General features: G+C 41.9%; 1 long non-coding RNA gene across 1 annotated transcript; it reads left to right on the forward strand.

The window, feature by feature from the left end:
* The first annotated feature begins 16,584 nt into the window (after window positions 1-16,584).
* On the forward strand, window positions 16,585-17,735 carry LOC115771854. Its single transcript, XR_004018984.1, has 3 exons — window positions 16,585-16,739; window positions 16,818-17,065; window positions 17,133-17,735. It is a non-coding gene; the product is annotated as an uncharacterized LOC115771854 (long non-coding RNA).
* The last annotated feature ends 4,667 nt before the right edge of the window (window positions 17,736-22,402 follow it).

The following is a 22,402-nucleotide window of genomic DNA, read 5'->3' on the forward strand; positions in this document are numbered from 1 at the left end:
TAACACAAGCATATATTGTATTGCATAAGTGTGTGTGTGTGTGTATCTGTATGCATGCTTATATAGATGGCTGGCTAATTGGCCAACAACCTCACGCTCTCTTTGCAGAAGCCCATCAACAAAGCCTTTAATTGATGCTGCCTATGGATTTTCGAATCTACCAGTTTCATTATTTATGGCATCCCGCGGCTGCTTAATTATGCGCTACAATTCCGGAAATGTACATTTTCAAATCCTTTAAGCTCTGCATTTTCCTCATCTGCCCGTTGGCATCGTCGCTACAAATTGTTGTTGCCCTTGTCCCTAGATGTCGTCATCCCAACCCGTTGTACCCCATTTGGTAGACGCTCAGTCCAGCTGAGAGGCGCGGCTACAAAATTTGCTCTTCGCAGCGCCCGAATCGGAAAGAAAAACTCAACGTACAGTGCAGAAAGGGTATATCATAGATATGAATTGTCTTTTATATAAAGTTTTTTAATGATATGAATTTGACGATAACTTTCGAAAACTACATATTCTATATAGAGTATCTCATAGTTGGTGAACCCTGTCTCGTTTAATAATTTGGTTATTGTTGGAACTCGGCGCAATGATGTAGCAGCAGCATTTCGAATAATAGGATTGCAGTCTAGTTAAACCCGCGATTGGCCGTTCAGTTGAGCCAGAAATCACTTCCGGCAACTTTCAAAGGGTTGGGTAAGGGTTGAGCAAAGGGTGGCAGATCGGCTGCACTTCACACATCATTTCCTACGCTCAACATTTATTATGCCATTTGTATGGGACCAAATTGTCACAATTACACGACAATGCATGCTGTTGAAGAGGGTGGAGGGGCATCTATATTTAGTCAGAGGCTGCCTCCGTACTGACAGCCCTTGTTGTCGGTGCTGTTCCATTGTCATTGGCAGGCCTACGCGCGGCTTCATTTATCACATTTTGTCATTCTGTGTGCGCCGCCCCCGAACTTTGCTTCAATCTTTTGTGTTGTTGCATTTTATTAATTTGTTTGTCATATTTTTACGTTTGTTTATTGATTAAAATGTGCACACAGACGCATCTCGGGGATGTGCGGCCGGGGTCATTGTCTGCTCCCAGCTGTTGCTGCTGTTGTTGCTGCTGCTCTGCGGTCGCATCACATTGCTGCTGTAAACACGTGTTTGCAGCAACATTATTATTGCTCTCGCCTGCAAACATTATTTTTACTGTCTACATAGGATGGGCCTATAATATTCATATTGTTTTTGTCTGGCATTTTTACGAAAACATCGTTTTTATAATTATTGCCGCACCCGCCACCTCCATTACAACTGATTTATTTCTACCTTTGTATCGTACTGGCAGGCGGTCTGCCACCCCCCGCCACCCCGTCGTATTTGTTTGTACAAATTATTATGAAAGACAATTTTGTCAGCCGCATTTTTCATACATTTGGTTGGAAACGGGACGTTTCTGTTATTTGCTTTTCGGTTGTTTTTTTGGGCGTTTGCGTTCGCTTTATGAATTTTATAATTAATTGTCTTTGACATATTTTACATGGCCATGGTATTTTTTAGTCAGGGTTGAACTTGTTTCATAGCTTGATTGATTTTACTTAATATTTTGTCATCAATCATTAATGGCTTGGCGACGAGGACAGTTTAATGGAATTATATCTTTATGATAAATTTTTTTAATATTTTGATTTATTCAGTAACGGCTTTCTATGTGATTTTCGTTAGTTTGGCAGCTTGTGAGAAAATGATGGAGCTTGAGAGACTTACAGAGAGAATGAGAAAGAAAGAGACAGAAAGAGAGAGAGAGAGAAAAAAATAAATACAAAAACGAGAAATTTTGGTTCTTCTTGATTAATTAATAAACATATATATATCTGCATACTTTTGCGCACTAATAAGAAATACCTTAATTTGTTGACCGATTTAAATTAGTTCTGCAAATGCCGCTTGGATATTTTGATGTTAATTCTATTCGTAGGACGGTTGCATATATAGTTTTCTCATTGCCGCTTCTCTTAATACATATGCTCATTGTCATTCATTTCGTGTCATTGTCAGTGAAGACATTTGTATTGTAATTGACATCGCACCCAACCTATTTAACTCCTGGCGCTGTAGGCACATGTCTTGCCAGTATCACATTTGGCCAGAAACAAATGCCTTTTATGTGGCTGCAATGCCACATACAATAAAAACCAGGCAGCCAAAACAAATGGCAATTAGTCGGCTCCGCTGTAGGGTCGAGTTGAGTTAAGTGAAGTTGGGCAAGGCTCACGCAGGGGGCAAGTAAAAGCTGCTTAGAGCTTTGTTCCTTGCTTTTAATTAAAAGCAGATTAGCATCGCGCGTGTAATGTATTTGGGCGGGAGAACGCAGCATGCTTCTAACCCAAAAGCCAGGTCCATAAACAAATTATTGCCAAGCTCTGGCAAGGAGACATTGACAGTGACAGTCTTTCTCAAAGAGTGGCTGCAGCTAACTGGCTCAGACAATTGCCGCAATGAAGGCAACGTCTTTTTAAGTGAACCCCCGACCCAGCTGTTCTGCTTTCTTCAGTCATGTGTTGTTCTACAATGAACGATGTTTTGTATGCAATTGCAGCTTATGTCGCTCTACTCCGCTGTACTTCACCGTGCCGCTGGCGCTGCTGTCGAAGTCACTGGTGCTGCTGGTGGTTGATGGTGGTGCGTCTGCTTGTTACTCGCTACATCAGTTACCGCTCACTTGACACATTTTGCCTGCCATGCAATTGGCACGAAGATGTTCCCGTCACATGGTCATAAAATCGGCGAGCAGCCAGCCGGCGAGGAGTCGGCAGAAGGCGACATCTAAAAATATCTACAAGTTTTTCACACCAAATTGCCACAGCAGCGGTGGCAACAAATTGAAATGTTTATTTCAAAGTGTTTGGCTCGCACATTTACGACCAGCGACGGCAGTTGCCAGGTGAGCCGAACTCAGCACCAGGCCACGCCTCCCCTCCAGCCGTCACCTAGATTAGCCAGCGAGCCCCTTAGAGTTGCTTAGCGTGATTGTCATAAATCTGTCGCGGCAGAACGCGCCCGAAATTGTGGGTTAAGTTGTCTGTTCAGGCATCAATTTAATTGCCTGCTGCTGACAATGTTCGCACCACGTCAAAGACTTGCACATCAGCTTAATTACACCACGTGCCTGCAATGCCTGGAGAGCCTGATCTTCCCACAGCACATTCAGACGGAGCCAGAGGGCAGGGCGAGGAGGCGACCAGGCGACATGTGTTTAATATGCCAGCATTCACAGTGAAGCCTCCGATTGGCCAACATTTACATTGCATTTAATTGCCACAAAATGCGCATAAATGCACTTTTATTAAATTCACTTTAAAATTGATTTTCGCCCGCCCTGCTGCGAGCGGCATGTGGTTGCCTTAACAAGCCACAGCCACCACACTCACATACACGTTCACACATGCATTCATGCCAAAGTGGCGCACTTGCGGTTGGGTTTCGGGCGACTTTTGCATGAATGGATTTTATTCATAATATTTTTATTTCATGCAAGCGCTGCAGGCAACTTGACTTTGAATCTTTGCCTGGACTCGATTCGCGACTTTTGCTTTGCCTTTTGCTCTGCTGCTAAGAATTAATTAAAAGCATTACCCAGAATTCGACAGAATGGGTTGCATTGTTGTTGGGGATACGCCTCGTTGACCCTTTGAACGCCCCCATTAATATTAAACTAAAAAAAAAGTTCGACCAAAGCGCTGCGGAAGTCAAATTTTAATCAATTTTGTTTGTTCATAATTTCGCTAGATATTTAAAATGTACTAGGATAACATTAGACATCATTAAACAGCCCGGGATTTATTATTCCCACTTCCTTAATTTTGGCCAATATTATGTCTCTTATCAGAACATATGATTTTATTACTCCTAATTTACAACCTGTTAACGCAAACAAAAAAAGAAGAATCTTCATATTATGAAACTCCAATGGGTGCAAGTCGACTGGACAACGCACTTTTATAAAATGGTATTTGACAGCGTGTTCTTTTTTATTCAGTTTAGATTACAACAAGCACGACTGTTAAATCTTTGACACTTTTGCCCTCTCCGGTTCATATACTTAATGCGTAAGGGAAGAAAGTTTCAATGGCGTCAACTCTGGTCGCAGCTAATTGGATTTGCTTGGCTTTCGTTTTCGTTTCAGCCAAATCTCGCCCATTATCCAATTACGCAAAGAGCCGAACTGAGTTACGGCTGTTAAGGTCAAAGTTAAGCCGGGCTGCGGTCGAGGCGCACTTGAAATCTAATTTTGATAATAAGTGCGAGAAGAGCAAAGCACCCAAAAGCGGATGCCCATTTCATAATAATACAATTTGAGCACAATTATCTTAACAAATTAAGCTTTAACCGCAGTGCACTTCAATTTTTTGGTTTCTATTGGTATTGTTGTTGTTGGCGTTGTTGTTGTTGTTCTTGCCCAACAGCTCATTTTGTTGGCAACTGGCGAACAGCCTGGAGTGCCTTCGCTCCGCTCAATGCATGTAATTAAATTGAAATTTCAATATTGCCCATGGCCAAGGGCCTGGCAGGCAGGCGAAAAGCAGGACCCAGGCAGCAGCTGTCGCTCCATGGCGGCACTTGCTCATATTTTTGTATTTTTTTTTTTTTTTGCTGGTGCCCCTTCCATTGCCACGTTGTTGATTTATAAGCCGTGGCCAAAAATGTTGCAAAATTAAAGTGTAATTTATGTGCTTGGTTTTGCCCCGCGTATCCGCTGAGTTCGAGTCCTGTTTATCCGCCTCATGTCTTACTTGGCCAAGTGCGTAATGCGGGGCGACCTTGTGGCCCCAGTGACCCGGGAAAAAAACCGGCTGAGCTTAATGTGGCCTGGCCAACTTTGATCCCGCGCTCTCTGCACCTGGCCCACACACACACACACAAAGTGTTAATGTTTTTATGTGAATGGCTGCCTGACTGCCTGCTAACCTCCCAACCTCCCAGCTTTGCAGTCTGTCTGCCTGCCTGATGATGCTCGTATGTCTGCGCCTGTGTCGAGTGTCCTTGCGATGTGCCGTTTGCCACTTGAGTTATTTAAATTGCGTAAGTGTGGACGGGCAGTGGCGAGAGGCAACGTGAAAAGATTGATAAAATATGTTAATTGCGCTTGTTGTAGCCCTTACCGAACCGTGGCCCAGCCATTCCCTGCTTTTGGCTCGAAAGAGTGTCAGCTCCTGCATGAAATTGTCGCCAACAATGCTGAAAAGTTAATTTTCTTGCCACTTGGTAAACGCAAATTAAAAACATTTTAATTATGTTTATGGCATACATCCGAGCGCTGCTTTTGATAAATTGAATTGCTACGCGAGTCTTTTGTTGTCGTGCATGCAGAGTGGAAGAATAACCTCATCTAATCAAGAGCATTTTCTACTTGCATTCCTGCACTTGATATTGTGTTGTTTTGTACATCATTTAAAGGTATGTATAAATGTTCCAAAATAGGTCCAAAGGCCACAGAACCTGTTTCCTGATAAATTCTGCTTGTTCCACAATAATTTCTTCGTTTTTGGCTGATGCATCGCAAAAGTTTCGCATAAAACGAACTCTTTGCATAATCGTTGTAATAATACAAATTTTATGCAAATGCGAGGGCGTACAGTAGGACGTGGGAAAAAGCCTGGGCAAAGGAAGAAGTTTGTTAAGCAAACTTAGAATACCCAAACTATTCAAAGCTTACAATGGTAGTCATGGTAGTCACTAAAGATTTTCGCTCACCTGCTGTGAAAATCTTGCGCAATAAGCAAAAATAAGTAGGGTATTTCATTTCGGATGGGCGTTTAATTACACTAATTATCTGCTAAAGAGTTCACTTTGAAAGTTTTCTCTACTGCATCAAAGGTATCCTTTCTTGTCCAGCAGCTCAAACAGTGGTTGCTTGGAAAGGGGAAACGTCTCTATAGGGCAATTGCGTGAGGCCATACCTGAGTCCCAAAGTGCCCATAAAGATATTTGGTTTAGGTGACTACCAAAACATCTACAGAAACCTCAAGACAACTGCTATTGATTTGCAAAACAAAAAATAAACAGAGCGAAAATTGGAGAAATTCAAATATGTGAATGCGAAATACGTTTTGCCTTATACGCTTGACCGACAGTCAATACACACATATGCTCTTTGAATCCAATTGGGTAACCTTTAACTCTGACATACACGCACAATAACAAACACACACACACATGTCTTCTTAGTGTTATTGTATTGTGCATGGAAGCGTTTCTCTGTTATTAGCAGCCAATCGAAAGAAGAAGAAATCTGCCGCTGTTGCTCTTTTCAGTGGCAGCAATTACCGATCTTTGCATGTGCGTGTGCTTGTGGATGTGTGTTTGTGCTGGTCACAGCCAAATGGCTGCAAAAAAACAATCGAGCAGCCAAGCAAAAGAATCTTCATTTTAGACTCAACTCTTGGTAGCCGCAAAAATCCTGTCGAGTTCTTTTGTGACCTTAACTGTATGAAAGCGTGTGTGTGTATTTGTGGCTTGTGTATTTCCTTCCTGCTTGGCGTTTTGACTTTGTTGACTCAATTTCCGTATTTAATGACCCGTTACCAAATATGCCAGAAATTTTCAAGCCAATTCCCGAAACTGGCTGCCCAGCTGCTGCTGCACAGCTGAGATTGTTTGAGTGTAAATGAGCGGTTTCATTATGGCGTTTCTGCTGTGGTTACCGCTGTTATCGTCGTTGTGCCCAGCTTGAGCGCAGCTCACAGCCTCTGGCGTAATATAGCTCATACGCAGCGTATATTAAAGGGGCGGATTATTAAACGCATCAATTTGTCGGACTTATCGGCTTTGAAGCTCATCACAACCTATTGCAGCATACATTCTAACGCTTCGTTCCCCCTTTATCCGCCAAAGTCAATGAAAGAGCGCTGAGCGCATTATAAGCGCAGCTTATGGCAGCATTTTGGAGTCGAAGAGCCATTGGCGATGCGGGGAGAATGTGGAATGAAAACAAATAACGAAATGCGATACACAATTATAGCCTAATCCTAGGCAATAATCAAATGCCATAACCTTGTCCAGAACTGAACTGAACTGAACTGTGTGAACTCGCCACTATAGCAACAGTAACAACAAAAACAATAACAGTAACAACAACAACAACATTAAGAAGAACAAAAATTGTGGCTATAACAATGGCAACATGTGTGGGTGTCGCATTGCTTTTGATTATGGCGCATAAATGTTTTTTAACAACGGCTAACAAAAGCAATCGAAAGGCGAAAAGCGAAATGCCCTGAATCTGAAGCGAAAAATGAAAATCAAAGGCGTTTGCGGGTTTCATTTCGGACAATGACAGTTTCGATTGGGCTGGCATTCAGATCCGGGGCACATAAACAACAATAAATACGACAGTGCCAGCCATTGAGCATATTATTGGGGCAAGGCATACTAAGGCAGCGATTTGGCATGCACGGTACGTTCTGGCCGTTCTTCTGCGTCCTTGTGCGTGTCCTGTCGCCGGACCGGCCGTTGTTTTCAATCCTTTGCACCAATAAACTTTTTTATGTTGGCTATTTGTAACCTTTTTGGATTTACCCGCCGCCAACAGCCTGCCGCCCTGCTTGATGTGGCCTAATAGCGGTTTGCTTTCTTTCACTTTGATTTAAAAATATGTTTTACCCTCGCATCACACTTAAAAGACTCCTCTGGCTGCATCTTAAGCAGATATGGTAAGGGATATGTGTTGTCCCTTCATTGTCCAACTGTTTGCTTCTGACTTTGTAACGCATAATTTCAACATAATAGCACTCTGTCGTCTTTGTCATTCTTTGTCCTTTGTGTCCTCTGTCTGTGAATTGAGATGTTTGTGAAATTGGGTAACATCCTTTTTTTCTTCTTTGCTGGCATCGCCCTTTTCCTTTTTTTTTTTAATATCCATTGTTTATTGTTTGCATTTCAGTGCGATTACCGCTGATTGTGTGCATTATTAATTTTGAGTGCTTATCAGTTTAAGCGCCTGCTTCAAAAATGTATTACTGTTGAATGTAATTCATTGATTAATTTATAGACCAAACGCAGTTCACAGCATCTGACAAAAGCTCCATGAAAAATTGATATACAGTATTTTATTATCCAAGGGTCGTGCTGTTTGTTTGTTCAATTGTTTGTTTACTCGATTAAAGCGTTAATTATTTTATTAAACACACGCAAGAAGTGGATTAAATCTGCGGCGGATCCTCCACTTCCACACAGTATTTTAAATAGCTTTATTTATTATTGACAAACTCAATTTTGACTGACCGAGCACGGAAAGGGAAAAAATTCTCTGGATGAAACAACTTTTAAATATAGGAAACTGACCAACAAATTTGAACTCTGATTTAAGTTGCAAAAGGTTTTGACTTATTTGAAAAATAATCAAAAATAAATTTGAAAAAAAAAACATAAATTTCTATTAATAATAGTCCGTTGTAGAGCTGGCTTCTGTCATCTGATGCTTTGTCGTTATTGAAATTGTTATGTGAAGTACTCAATTTCATAGTCTTGTTCCTTACTTAAGTCTGTTGTAAAAGAAAGTTTTTATTTTCCCGTGTGCCTACGACTAATTCTATGGGGGTGTCCGGGGTCCAACATGTTTATTTCTTGATTTTATGTGATAAATTTTGTACGTTATAAGCAAAGTTTTTGTGAATAATTTGGAGCGCAACATAAAACAGAAAAGTTGAGCACAATAAGCGAAAACAAACATCAACTACTAAAAAGTCTGCACGCATGCGATCCCGAACTTACAATATAAACAATAATCATACACAAATAACATCGAAGTCAATGAATGAATTGTTAACTGGCACATCAAAATGCGTCAATAAAAAATCATAAAAATATGATTCAGCCAGTCGTGCATGATGGGCAGAGATCATCACCCAGTCGTTCATGGCCAGAAAACCCACCGACAGCTTTTCCACGCTCCCACCACATGTACGTCAGCGTCATCAACGTTATTGTCATTCGTCTGTTCATCATACACACACACACACACACAGACAGACACATATACACACAGATACACACACATGTAGCAGTGTGCACACATATATAAGCCTCAGCTTGTTTGTTACACATATCCAATAAATTTACATTTTTATCGAAAAAGTTTCAGAGCATTCGCTGTTCTCTCATATGTTGCTCATGTTGTTGAGCTGTGTGTTGTTGTTGCTGTTTTGGTTGTTCCTGTTACCGCACCAAAGCGGAAATATCAAAAATAAATCTCTTGGCGTGTTCCGTTCCTAGAATGTCAAATACCGAGTCCAACATTTATAATTGGCACACACAAGCACACGCACACAAATACATGCAGAAACACAAACCCACACACATACACATTATTGAAACAAAAACAGCAATTTGCGACTTTTAATGGCACCATCATTGACTCAATCAGTTGTGAAAGTTTCATTTGCCACTCAGTACCAGTGAATGCCAAAGCCTTGCTTTTTTTCGTATCTTTTTTTTAAGTTCCCTCACGTTTAAGTCCATGTGTGTCTCATCTGTCATTGTATTTTTCGAGTGCTGGAGAAGAAGAAGAAAATAAGGAGAGATGACTGTAATTAGCAGGAGAGCATTTGCTGCTCTACTGTCACAAATTATATGAATGCAAATTGGATGACATTTTCGTATTCTAGTATAGTTTAGTATAGTATAGTTTGACAGTTGGAACAGCAACTCCTTTTTTCTTTTCGAACAAATTCACACAACATTTTCCCAAGTTTCTCCAAGCTGAAAGGCAAATTGAATGATTTGTGACTTCGGCAACTTTTTTGCCTACTTCTTATGTTGCTCCACTAACAAATACTTTACGGCTCCCCTGTGTATATTGCGCCAGACAGGGCAGGAGCAGCGTATCCAATATGTCACCAGTCCCCAAAGTATGCAGGCTTGGATTTACCTGCTATCAGCGGCACGTCCTCATTTTATTAGGGGCCCGCCTTTCGTCACTAATTCCTTCTGCTAGCACCTTTTTCTTTTGTGCTGTATGTGCCGAAATTGTGCTTAGCCGTTATTTTGGTGTTATGCCCTGTATATTCTTTAAGGATAATGCGAAAAAAACTGGGTACCATAGTGATATCTACCTATAAATTTTGTTTTCCTGATCAGTTTCAATCCTCGAATCCGACAATTAAATTCCTGTATCAAAGCAGTCCTTTTTCTGTAGCTCGGAGCAAAGTTTCTTTCTGCAGCTTAATACACATACATATTCATGAGGTTGAAAATGTGTTAGACATCCTTAGCTATCTGCGATTGGAACATTCTCGACTAGGGATTTCATTTTGTTGTTGCTACTCCTGCTGCTGTTACTGTAGCTGCTGTGGCTTATTGACATGCGACTCGCACTGCGCATATATCCAATGCGTCCTCATTAGTCAAAGAACTTCAGACTCCACAACAGTTCGTTTCGTGTTGCACGTCAGTTAGGCATTCTGTCACCAGTCAGTCATTCTTTCCCGACATTCATTTTAGCGACCAAGCAGTCATGTTGATGCTACGAAACTTAGACACAGAAGAGCGCCAAGTGACTTGGGTCTGCAAAGTCAAAAGCGCATTGGGGAAGTCGAGAGAAAAACCTAAAGGTGAGTCTTGAATCTTTTTGTTGCTTTACAGTTAATGTCTTAGAAGCAAATATAATACAAAGGTAATGCTAATCGATAGGCCTTTACATTTTGCATTCCATTTAAATTATAATGATATTATACTTCTAAACATGAAAGCGGATTTTGAATAGCATGATTGAAGACTTGAATCAACAAATTAAAAATATTTATGAAAACATCTGAACCAAACTTTAAGACAACGTTTTTTACATAGATCAGCGAAACCTCCCAAAAAGTCGATAATCCCAAATACAGAGAGCTTGCTTTGCTGAAGAGGACCAAGTAAAAACTCTGGTCAGATTCAAGTAAGCTGAAAGTGCAACAAGCCTGAGTTGAGGGTATATTAACGTGCAAGCTGGTAGCCATGTATGTATGTGTGCGAGTGTGTGGAAGCATACGCTGTGTGTTGCAAATTTTTGCAGCTCTTGGATCCATTCCACGTTGTGCGTTCCCAGCCAGGATAAAGCATCTGGCTACAGTCGGGGGAGTGTTGGGGCAATGCAAAAATGCTGCTGCTTGGCGACCACCAACGCTGACACACAGTGCGTATGAGTTATGCAGATAACAGCCGCGGTTTTTTCAGCAACCTCTGAGAGTGTGTTACTCAAAGGCATCGTAATTCTCGGCGTTTTTTCTGTTTCCGAGTCCAAGAAGGGTGTGCAAGCTCTATATCATGTTCTTCTTTTGCGACTTAGCTGAGTTATTGAAGCCATTGAAAGTGAGGTTGGGTTATTGTTAGCGGTTTGCGAAAGTTTTCTTGTCGGTTTGCCATACTCTTTAGCCAACCGATGAAAATATTACTTTATATATGATTACTTTTGTATAGGTGGGATACGGAGATAGTAACATATTATAAAAATTCTGGTTTTGTTTAGCTGAAATAATGCATATATAAATTAATTATTTTTTAACTGGACAGGGTATTAGAAAATTGCAGCTTCCCTACTTGTGGTGTGCTTTTGTAGATTTTGTTGTTTCAGCTTATTTTGTGGTTTTTTAAGCGCATGGCTTTCCTTTAGTTAGGTTATTTGGATTTTCATACTTTTTTGTTTCTTTTAGTGCGGAGCTTGGCAAATTTAAATTAAAACTTCGGCACTTTGCATTTCATCCTTGACTTTATGACTTGGGTTAACATGGCAATGAAAGTTCTCTCCCCTCCTGTTTTTGCTGGGGTTTGTATGTGAAACTTTGTGTCGACATTGTGGTTGTAAAGCGTCAAACGCTTAAAACTTAAATCAGTTTTTTATTTTTATTTTTATTTTTTTATTATTGTAAGCAATGGCTGCCAGCCACACGGCTGAAACGTCGCCGTCGTTATCGCTTAAGTTTCAAGACTCAGAATTTACAAATTGGCTAACACCGCGCTTATTCCCACTTCGAATCTCCTTCATTTCTTAAATTGCCAACGCGTTTTGCATTCACATGAATTGTTTCAAAATTTTGAATATTTTATTTTTTCCCAACCAGTTCTCTTGTGCCTGAAATTTCGGGAGTGCTCTTCGTCCTGTCGCTGAAATGTAAAATGCTTCTTTGAATATTTTATACATTTTTCATTCGCGCGTTATATCGCAAAATAATTTTCCACACATTCCTGGCGCAACTTTGACATTGAAGCGAGCTTCAATGTGAGCGCATGTGTGAGTGGGTGCGTGGGCGCGCGTGTATTTGTGTGTGCGTGTGTATGTGTTAAACATCTGAAGCACGTCTGCCTCTTCTAAGGGGGCCACCGACATTATCATGCTATGGCGCTGGACCTGCTGCGGGCTCCTGCAATTGCATGCCTTGGCCTTTAGCACCCGTTTGCCAGTAAATTTGCATATGTGTGTGCGTTGTATTATGACGTGTGAGCGGTTGCGTATGTATGTATGTGTGTGTTGGTATTCATTTTGTGTTGAAATTTATGCAATGGCTTAAATAAGCGCAAAAATGGCATTTTACTCTTGGCAAGTGACAAAAATGTGTGCGTTTAGTAAAAATAATTATGCAACAGACATTTTTCAGAGCAATTTTTTCCTGGGCTTCTTTTTTTATTTTGGCTAAAGGTGCCACCAAGGAGCGGAAGAGCAAATTTTAGGGGCAGCGTTTTAAGTATTTTATGTCAAGTGAAACTTTGTGCACCACAAAGTGCTTTTCTAAACATTTGCAGATGGCCCTCGGGACTGCTGCAGCAAGTTCAGTGTGTTTACGTGCATGTTTGCATTGAGTTGTTCTTAGCACAGCTTTTGGTTGGGCATTACAAGGTGAGGTCGATGTGTAGACCACATTTAGTTTGTTGACAAAACAACTCGACTGGACAAGGCCACGAGTTAGATCTCTGGAGCAAGTTGTTTAAAAATAGCAAATGCTTCAAATTCTTCTGCGACGATGCGTATATTTTATGTAGCATATGCAAAGTAATCGCTAACAATGTTGTCTTTGGGTTTCAATTTTCACTCATACTCGCGCACACACACACACACACACACACACACAGACACACACATTTTTTGCGATTTTCCGTTTACCTGTTTATGCAAAATCAATAAACAGCTTGCGACAAGTGTCAAAAGCAAGCTCAGAAAAAAATGGTTTGCATGTCAAAGAGGTTAGCACCTAGCAACAAGATGATACGCTGTCAGCAAGGCCAAGAGCAAGAGCCAAGGTGAAAGCAACTGAAAAAAATTGACAAAGTTAAGTTTTGAAGGGTTCAAAGCTCAGGCAAAGAGAGCTTAGCAGGGAAAGGTAGAGCAACACATCAAAAATCAATTTCCTGCTAGAGCAAATGAAAAGCGAAAACTTTTGATATTAGTCGGCCAAAGTGAAAGTCAGGCTGGGCCAAGAAACTTGAAAGTTGGCCACAACTTTCACCTGTCACTGCTGCGTTGGCAATAAAAACGATCGCAGTCAAAGCCAAATCCGCTGCCACAATCAGACAAACAATCAATAGTTTGATTAGCTCCGGGTGCCACGTGTTGACGCTCAAAACAACAACAACAACAACAACAGTAGCAGTGGCAACGAGAACTACAGGAAAGAATCAGCTCTAAGCCAAAAAGTTTTGACAGCAAAAAACTTTTAACTGTTGCTTATCTGTGAGCGCCCCGAAACATGGTGCAGCAGCAGCATCAGTAGCAGTAGCAGCGCCAGCAGCAGCAGCACAACAGAGGCAGTTGCCCGCAGGCATTTAGATGGCATTTATTTGAGCAGATACATATAGTAGCTGTAGTATGTGTATTTATGTGTATGTACAAACACAGCTGAGAGTCAAATGGCAGAAATATGCACATAAATTTCAAAGAATTAAGTGCAAAAAATAAAAACTTGCAAATGCGCACAGATAACCAAATGCAGATACAGCAAAACAATGGCAACAACAACATCAACAGCAACAACAACAACAATTACAGCAAAAACATCCTCATCAAGGAGCAGCAACGGCAGCAGCAGCACTGAGATATATTTAATAAAATTAAACAAATTGCAGGGCCCTCTACCTTGCGGCCTTCTGATGCTGCTGCTGCTGCTGTCAAGCCGAGTCTTGAATTATTGTCAACGAGCGACAAACTTTTATGTTTTTTTTTTTTTACAAATCCCTCGACTGCCACGCCTCCTGCTTGCAGCCAAATACAAATGAGTTGTCTGGGGCGGGGGGCGCAAAGCAAACGACAATTCATGTAAATTGCTTAATTTATTAGACTTTTTGCTGGGTCGGGCGGGCAAAAGCAAATCTCCGTACGCCCACTCCTAAAGGGCGCCTCGCACATCCGGCTGAGCCATGTGGCTTCTTGCCTTTGACTGTGTCGCGACTTTGGCTTAAGTATTTCATAGCTTGATATTGTTGTTGTTGTTGTTGTTGTTGCTGTTGCATGGCTGGGCTTTTCTATTTGCACGCTGTAACAATTTTGCGCTCGGGCTTTGACAGGCTTTTGTTTTATTTGTCGGTACAAAAGTTTTGCCAGCCATTTTCTTGACGCTGCTTTATTTTCTTTCCCCGTTTGCCAACATTTCAACGTTCTTCTTCTTTGTGCTGTTCTGCGAATTTGTTATCTTAATTCTTGTCATTTAAAAAATCTGCCACCATTTGTTTTTAAATAAAACTCAAGGCAATTGAATTTGTTAACGCAAAGTTTTTTTCCTTTTTTTTTTTGCCAACTTTATTGTGTCATTTTTGTTACTCTTAATATGCTGGAAAACAGACGGACATATATATGACAGCCAGGCGAGAGTTTCGTGTTACGCATACGCCCCGATGCCGTTAGAAACGTGTGGAAAATGGGCAACTGGCACGTAACGAAAGCAACGCACGGTAAGTTAAGGTAAGCAATTCTTATATGACGCCCTCCACCCCCAGTTCTGTCGTCGTCAGCTTAATGGCAGCATTCATACAAATCACGGCTGCCTGCGCCGGAGCTTGGCTGCCATTGCACTTTTCACTGTTGTTACTGCCACTGCCACTGCTGCTGCCACTGTTGTTTCCTTTCTTTTTATTATTCTGTTTTTTTTTTTTTTTGGTAGTGGCATGAATAATATGTACACGGAGAAATTCCATAAAATGCAAGTAAAAAAGGGAAAAGCAGCTCGAGTAAAGTGCAAGCAATGCGCGCCAAGCCATATACACCCACCAACACCCGAATCGGACAAGCCGTACACACACACACTCTCACACACGCACACTGACACATGCACGTTGTGGTAAGGCACGAGTAGCCAAAAAACTAGGTTATAAGTTGCAACTTGAAACTTGACGGCGTTACTTTTGCTGCCGGCAGCTGCAACTGCAACTGCTGCTGGTGGTGCTGTTGCTGTTGCCCTCAAGTTAAAGCAAAATAAAATAAATATGCAACATACCAGAAATGTTGGTGAACTTCCTGCTAGAGCTACGTTCAGTAGCAGCACTTAGACACACACACACACACAGAAAACAGTTGGGCAAGCCACAATGCCGGCTATCACTGGACAAGTATCATGTAGTATCGCGTCATTTGGCACTCGGACTTGGCTGCTGAGCCGGCTAAGTGCACACCAGAAACTGGCCCGAACTGCTCCACTTTGTTGGTTGCTGGCAACTGCCAAGCCGCCGTCGTTGCAAAGCCGATGCGGCGAAATGGCAGCCGAAGGATTTGCTCTGAATTCGCCTTTAATTGCCAGCGTTCGCTTGCGAAATTCGAAAAGCGAGAGAGCATCAGGATGCGGAAAGAGAGAATTAGAAAAAGAGAAAAGGCATTCGCCGTGTGGGCGCTCTTTTGGATTGTATAACAGTTTGTCGACATGCAGTGCTCCATTTTTCTGATATCCTGGTGTGGGTGTGGGTGTGTGTGTATGTGCGTTTGTGCGTGTGGTTATGTGTGTGTTTGAGCATTTGATTGTGTGGGTGTGTGAAATTGTGTCATTAGGTGCATTTGTTTTCGTTGTGCTTCCCCATATTCCCCGTGTTGCTGTTGTTGTTGTTGTTTTTGCTGCCGCTGATGTTTGTGATGCTTCTTTTTCATGCCGTGTCACTTTTAGCTAAACTTTGTCTGTGTGTGTGCGTAGGTGTGAGTGCTTTGCCCGTCAACGGGGCGCCGCTCATTCTCGTCTAACTAAATGCCAACAATTATGTTTCGGAGTCTCATTAGTTGCAACTTAAAGTCTTCTAAAGCGTCAACTAGCGGCTACTGGGGCTGTGGCTGCGCGGGGGATGCTCTGTGTAAATGATGCCGTTAATGATGTAAGTGCAAGCGAGTCAAGCACCTTCTTTTTAGGTCGAGTTTGTGTGTCAGGTTTATGAGATTGTTAATTGGTATTAGCTGCAGTCACGCCCTTTTTCGCATACATGTCCACATATATGCATATGTACTTTTATCGTTTGGACCGTGTGCTCAAAACCCAAATGGATTTGACAATGCAGCAGGCACAGAGACTTAAACAAAGCAGTCATAAAATGGCACAACTAATCACGCTGACGTTGACAGAAAAGCAGAGACAAAAAAAAAACCAAAACACGAGCAGAGCAGCCACAACAAACAACGTCAACAATGGAGCCGCCTATAAAAATCACATGCGAGCGTGTTTAATGGAGGCCCAGCCCACCGAAACTGAACCAGCACACAGGTTGTATGTATGTTGATCCATGCTCCTGACCAGGATAGGTCCACAGGTCAGAGCGGGGCTGCATGACTGCTGGCTGGTGGCATGTCCGTGGCAACTAATTTAAGCAACGCCGTTATAATTACAGCGTGTGCAGTGAGGGGCAGTAAAAGTGCTGGAAAATGATGCGCACGTGACATCCGGCAAGGCGTCACGACGGCCAGGTGGATTGCTGGCCAAGGGCTGGGTTGGCCAAGCCAAAAGGCACAAAGTGAAAAAATCTGCCAGCCAGCCAGCTAACTGACAACAACCGGATCAGCAGAGGACCAACAGCGGGAGCAGCTAGCACAAAGGCCAGCAAACGAGACATACAAGCCAAAAGCAAACAAAAGCCAAGTAACCAACTGCACTGCAGTCCTCTCCATCCACCTTCTAAGGGGAATCTTCTTTCTTTTTTTTTTAGAAAATTATGTGCTAGTCGCAAGACGCAGGCGGCTCATTTTCCATTTGTTAGCCAGATCACAGGAGCTAACAGGCAGTTGAGTACTCTGCTATGGACATAATGTGCAGCCAGGCCATGAAATTTTATACAAGTGTTTGAGGGGGCAGACTATCTACTATCCACTAAGGGAAGAAATCTTTAAAGAAAACCCCCTTGAAATCAGGTTCATGCAATCAGGTTATGAAGTTAGGGTATACAAACTTCGGTACAATATTGTGCTTTTGTAAAGGAAGCATGGGTTTGAAATGGGAATGAAAGCCTGGGCAGGTGCTCGAGAAAATTAGTCGCGCTTTTGCGCGCTCGTCGGAAAATAATAAAAACTGAAGTGTAAATTTACTTCCGCTGCAAAAATGTGGGCGAATGCTGACAGCTGCTGGTTTGGGCGTGGATGTAGGCGTGGGCATGCCCCAAAGCGTCGAGGTGGACGCTGCAACTTTTTCTAATTAAGCGTACGTGCGACTGTCAGCAACATCACGAGCCACGACCCCGGCTACGACTGAGGCAAAGACAGCGGCAAAAATGAAAGCGGGGAGTAGATTAGGGGCAGGAGCATGGACAGAGCAGCTAACTGCTAAGTTGTATAACTTATTGTCGTTGACAATTGTTTTAATTGAAAAGTACCAGTGCCTCTGAATATACATATGTATATATTTATGTATGTATGTGCGTGCGTGAGTGTGTGCTTGGGTGTGGGTAGGTTGGGTATGTATACACAGGTAGAGAATCCTCTTGAGCTGCTTAAGCCAACTTTAAGGCAACTCCCAGGCAATAACAATAACAATTCAATCAACGCTGCCGTCCGGCTAACAAATGCTGACTCATTTATTTGCCAGATGCCAGACAAGAGCGTACATCCATGAAATACTTGGCTGAGAGAAGCGCTGGCAACATTTGTAAGCATTTGTCTTGCCCCAAGGCGTTGTAGCTGGCGCTGCACAGGTCTCTGCCGTGGCCCACACTTGACTTTGCACGCTCTTTGCTGCCATTCGGCTGACCAGCTTGAGCTAACAAATGCTTAAATGCAACTTGAAGCAATAATTGAAGGCGTAGCTGCTGCCAGAGTTGCATTTGCAGTTGCCAGAGTAGCTGCAATTGTAATTGCTCTTGTTGCTGTTGTTGTTGTGGCAAGCCACGCTTCGATTAGCGCCGGTCGCATAACTCAAGACACGACTCAAAATCCATTTCCTGCCACGTCGTGGCGCAACATTGCACATTTATCAAGCTGGGGCGACACACACGGAGCTTAGCTGTGCATCATAAATATGCCTATACGCGATGCAAACGGTAGCCAAGTTTGGCACCCGTACTACCAGCCTGTGTCTGCAACTTTCTTAATTTTCGTTTGCCGTAAATTTACTCGGGCCAAGCCCACGCCAGCAAATCGCTCATACGACTTGCACCCGCCGCTACATTCTAAGATATCGCCGCCATATTGTTGTGCAACGCAGCGTCGCGGAAAATCGGTAAAGATGCCTCTTCAAGGCTTCGGAAAGTTTACCCTTTTTTCGAGCGCCTGGCTTCAGCTGGCGCCTACCTTAGTTTTGTCCGTGACTGCGACGGCTCAGTCACCGGTTTGAAGTTTTGCCAGGTTTGCGTGTTTTTAGTGTGATTTCCCGCTACCGTTGCCCCCGCGCCTACATTCAATTGAGATTTCCATTCGAAGTCGCGTCGTTTACTTTTCGATTCGTTTCGTTTTGCAGTCTGTAATTACGAGCTGGCGCTTTTGATGCTTACGGTTTAACTTTCAACAGCTGTAACTCCCACTTTTCCAATTCAGGCAGTTGGCTAAGTTTCCCTGTTGCCAATTGTCAGTTGCCAGTTGCAAGAGAACCAAAGCAAACCCTAAAACTTAGACATACGAGTGCATACAGACATTTATACTATATAATCGACATTGTCGATTGCCGCGTGTTTTTGGTTTTTGCACCAAAAGTTTCAGTTAGTTTTGTTTTGTTGGCATTTCTAATGCTTTGGAATAAGTTCTTGCTACTTTTTGATTGCGTTGCACTTCCAATTGCAATTGCGAAAAGATTGCATATTTGATTTGTGCTGATTTGCGTTCCTTGGCAACACTTTGCTTAGCAGCTCATTATGCGACTACGGAATTTTGTATGCATAAAAACCAGCAACAGGCTCTGGTCTGGTTCTAGAGCCAAAGTGAATTCTCAGCAAATGTAAATGTTTGCCGCTACTCCTTAGCCGCTCTTCGGCGGATCCTAATTAGAAAAGTTGCCTCATTCCCGGATTACGCGAGTGAGCGCTACCCTTGGCTTCCATTTTACATCTAGCTTCGTAGCGTCTATTAACGCAACATTGGCGTTAATAGAGTCCCAGCATTATTGAGAGTTTTACCAATGAGTTTGCCAGCAAGTTTAAAATTGTCAGCAAAAAAAAAGGGTTAAAAAATCAAGGCGCAAAATACGGTTCACTTAATTTGCATTTAATTACAAAGTTATACAAAGTCGCAAAAAAAAGAAAAATGGTCAAGTAAAGCGCATTAAATTAAGACCCCGCCTATCAAGCCCCCTTGACGGACTGTCAGACCGGCAGACAGACCGACAGCTGCTCAATAGCAGGTCAATAGCAGCGCAAATATTTGCACAAACTGGGAACTGAATGCTTAAAATGTGTAAGCCTTTCGATAAAATCCCATAAACACCTATAAATCCGTATTATTTTTATATGTTCCCGATGTGAAACATGTCGTTCTCTGAGAAATCTACTTTTCGACTTGCAGATACCCTCCAATGAGCTCTTAAGTAATCTTAAAATCTTAAATGCAGTCATCAAAGAAGTTGACTTCATAGTAAGGACAGATATTGTTTTTTAAAAGAATATTTATTTCTGTGAAGCCTGGGAAATAAATAAATGGGTTTGTCTTGCATCTGAGTGCATGGAATAAAGATACCTGGACATCCTACATGCATACCATATTCTTTCCCCATATTAATGAAAACAAGTGTAAAAACACTGCCCAGTTGATTTCCATTGCTCGTTTGCATTGAGAGATTAAAACCAGGTTGGTCTGTACGAAAAAATACCTTATAGCTGCAACACAAAACCAAACAAAAACGAGACCAACATGTAGGCTTTCTAGGGGGAAGACTACAAGAAATGGTTTTTAAATGTGCACGATCTGCAATTGATTATAAACCGAGTAAGTTGTTCGCGTTTTTTGCCCAAAATATTTGCTGGAATAGGTTTACTCAGCAGCTTCTCATAATTTCGCAATATACTTTTTCCTTCTTTTAGGGTTTCGCTGGCATATACTGAGCATATGCAAAATAAACAGCTGATGCGTGAGACTCCCAATAGCTAATAGAAAGCTGTGAATACAAGTAAACAGCTCAAGCGATTTGCAACGCCAGCTCAAAGCAAAAATCACAATGAGAATCTACAAGTAAGCTTGAAAAATGGCAAGTGAAAACATAAAATGCGCTTAAATATATATTGAAAAAGTTTTCATCGGCAAGCTTTGTGTTTGGACTTCTTATAAGAATTTAAAGCTCTTGCAAGGGAACTCGCGGGCTGTGCTGATGGCTTGTTAATGAAATGAATGATGCAACAGCAGCAGCAACAGCAATAATAAGGAGCAAAACACATTTCACAAATTAGCCTTAGCCACACAGCCCAATCCCCGCCAGCCACATTGCTCCACTCGACCCGTATTCCCTGCCGTCGCTCCGGGTTACTGTGCAAGTTCAAGTGACGTGCGTGAATTTGCGCATTTCGTGCACGTCCTGCCGCCGTGGTCCTGTGTCCGCGAGATTTTGAGAATTGCTTTGGCAAAATGAAAGCTATTAAATGGTTGCTTCAACAGCAGCTGCCCCATTCCGCCCCTAGCTCGGATGCCCGCTCTGTCGTATAAAATGAATATTTTTATGCTGCAACTTACGCAAAAGTTCCCCATTGAAGTTTTGATTGATAAATGTATTTTTATCGCGCTCGCTCTTGGTTTTTTTATGACGTGCCTGGGACGTGAGCAGCGTCAGAGTAGCGTCAAAGCGCTGTCTTACATTAACTTACTTACTTTTCAAATTATCTGGCCAACATGAGTGCTTTTTAATTACAAATGCCACGGAGCAGCTCGTCTTCTAGCTTGGCAAGCTTTCTGCTTATAACATAATACGAGTCCCTGTCGTCCTGTGAGCCACAAAGGCAGCAAGTGCATGATTAAATAAATTGGCATAAATTAAAAGAACATGTCGCCATGCCAACAATTAAATCAAAATTGTGGCTGCCAAAGCGGCCTGCTTTCTAAAAGAGTCGCTCTTACATTTGCTGTTGCTGTTGTTGTCTCATTGTTCCGGCCCTGGTTACATTAACGTCAATATAGTATAGACTGGATAAATACCCTATGTTGTTCCCTGCACGTAGTGAAATTGAAGTTTTATTAAACCTCAACGCATCAGCTATGTACATTGGATAACTTTTAATCCAATTAATACAGATTATTTTGTTATAGATATAGATAGTCAAGCTGAAAGCTAATTTAAATAATCCTAATTGTAATCTACATTGGTTCTTCGTGAAATATACCTCTTGCAGACATATAAAGGGGTGTAAACATGATAATTATGTCACCAAGGAAGTAAGGCACAGCGTCAGGCTCTGCAATGTACAGAGTACTCGGCGGAGAATATCTTTGAAGTATTTACGCTGGAGCGCGTTTTCCGTGCGTGAATACCCCTTTATGCAGGCATATGTTTAATGTCATTTGGACCGCAATTAGCAGTGTGCAGCAGTATTACAAATACTTAAACGCGAAAATCTTAATGCATAATACTAGAATTCAATTGAGGCTTTTTGCGTTGATACAACACAGTATGAGAATAAAACTGCATACCAAAATTTATTGAAAATATTTTTAGGTATACATACGTGCAGGAATGCGTGTTTAATATCGACGAGGCACAAGGCAATGATGCGTGGCCCAAATGGATTTTATTGTATAATGCAATAAAAGTAAAGTCTACTTTCGGGCTCCAGTTGTAGCGCCAATTGCGGCTGGGTAAAAACTTTTTTAATTGGCAGCGCTCGAAAATTGAACTCACGTTAAGCGTACAACAAACAGCAAACACAACTTTCCAACTGCACAGTTGGTGCATATAAATAAACAAAAATTTCATACAATAGAACAAGAAAGAGCGTAAAAAAGACATATCGAATATTGAATACTCTTGAAGACATATATGATATGATACTATGGGAGGTGTATATACAACTAGACT

The sequence above is a fragment of the Drosophila novamexicana genome, unplaced genomic scaffold (genome assembly GCF_003285875.2).
Source record: "Drosophila novamexicana strain 15010-1031.04,08,12 unplaced genomic scaffold, DnovRS2.1 tig00000108-arrow-pilon, whole genome shotgun sequence".
NCBI lineage: Eukaryota > Metazoa > Arthropoda > Insecta > Diptera > Drosophilidae > Drosophila > Drosophila novamexicana.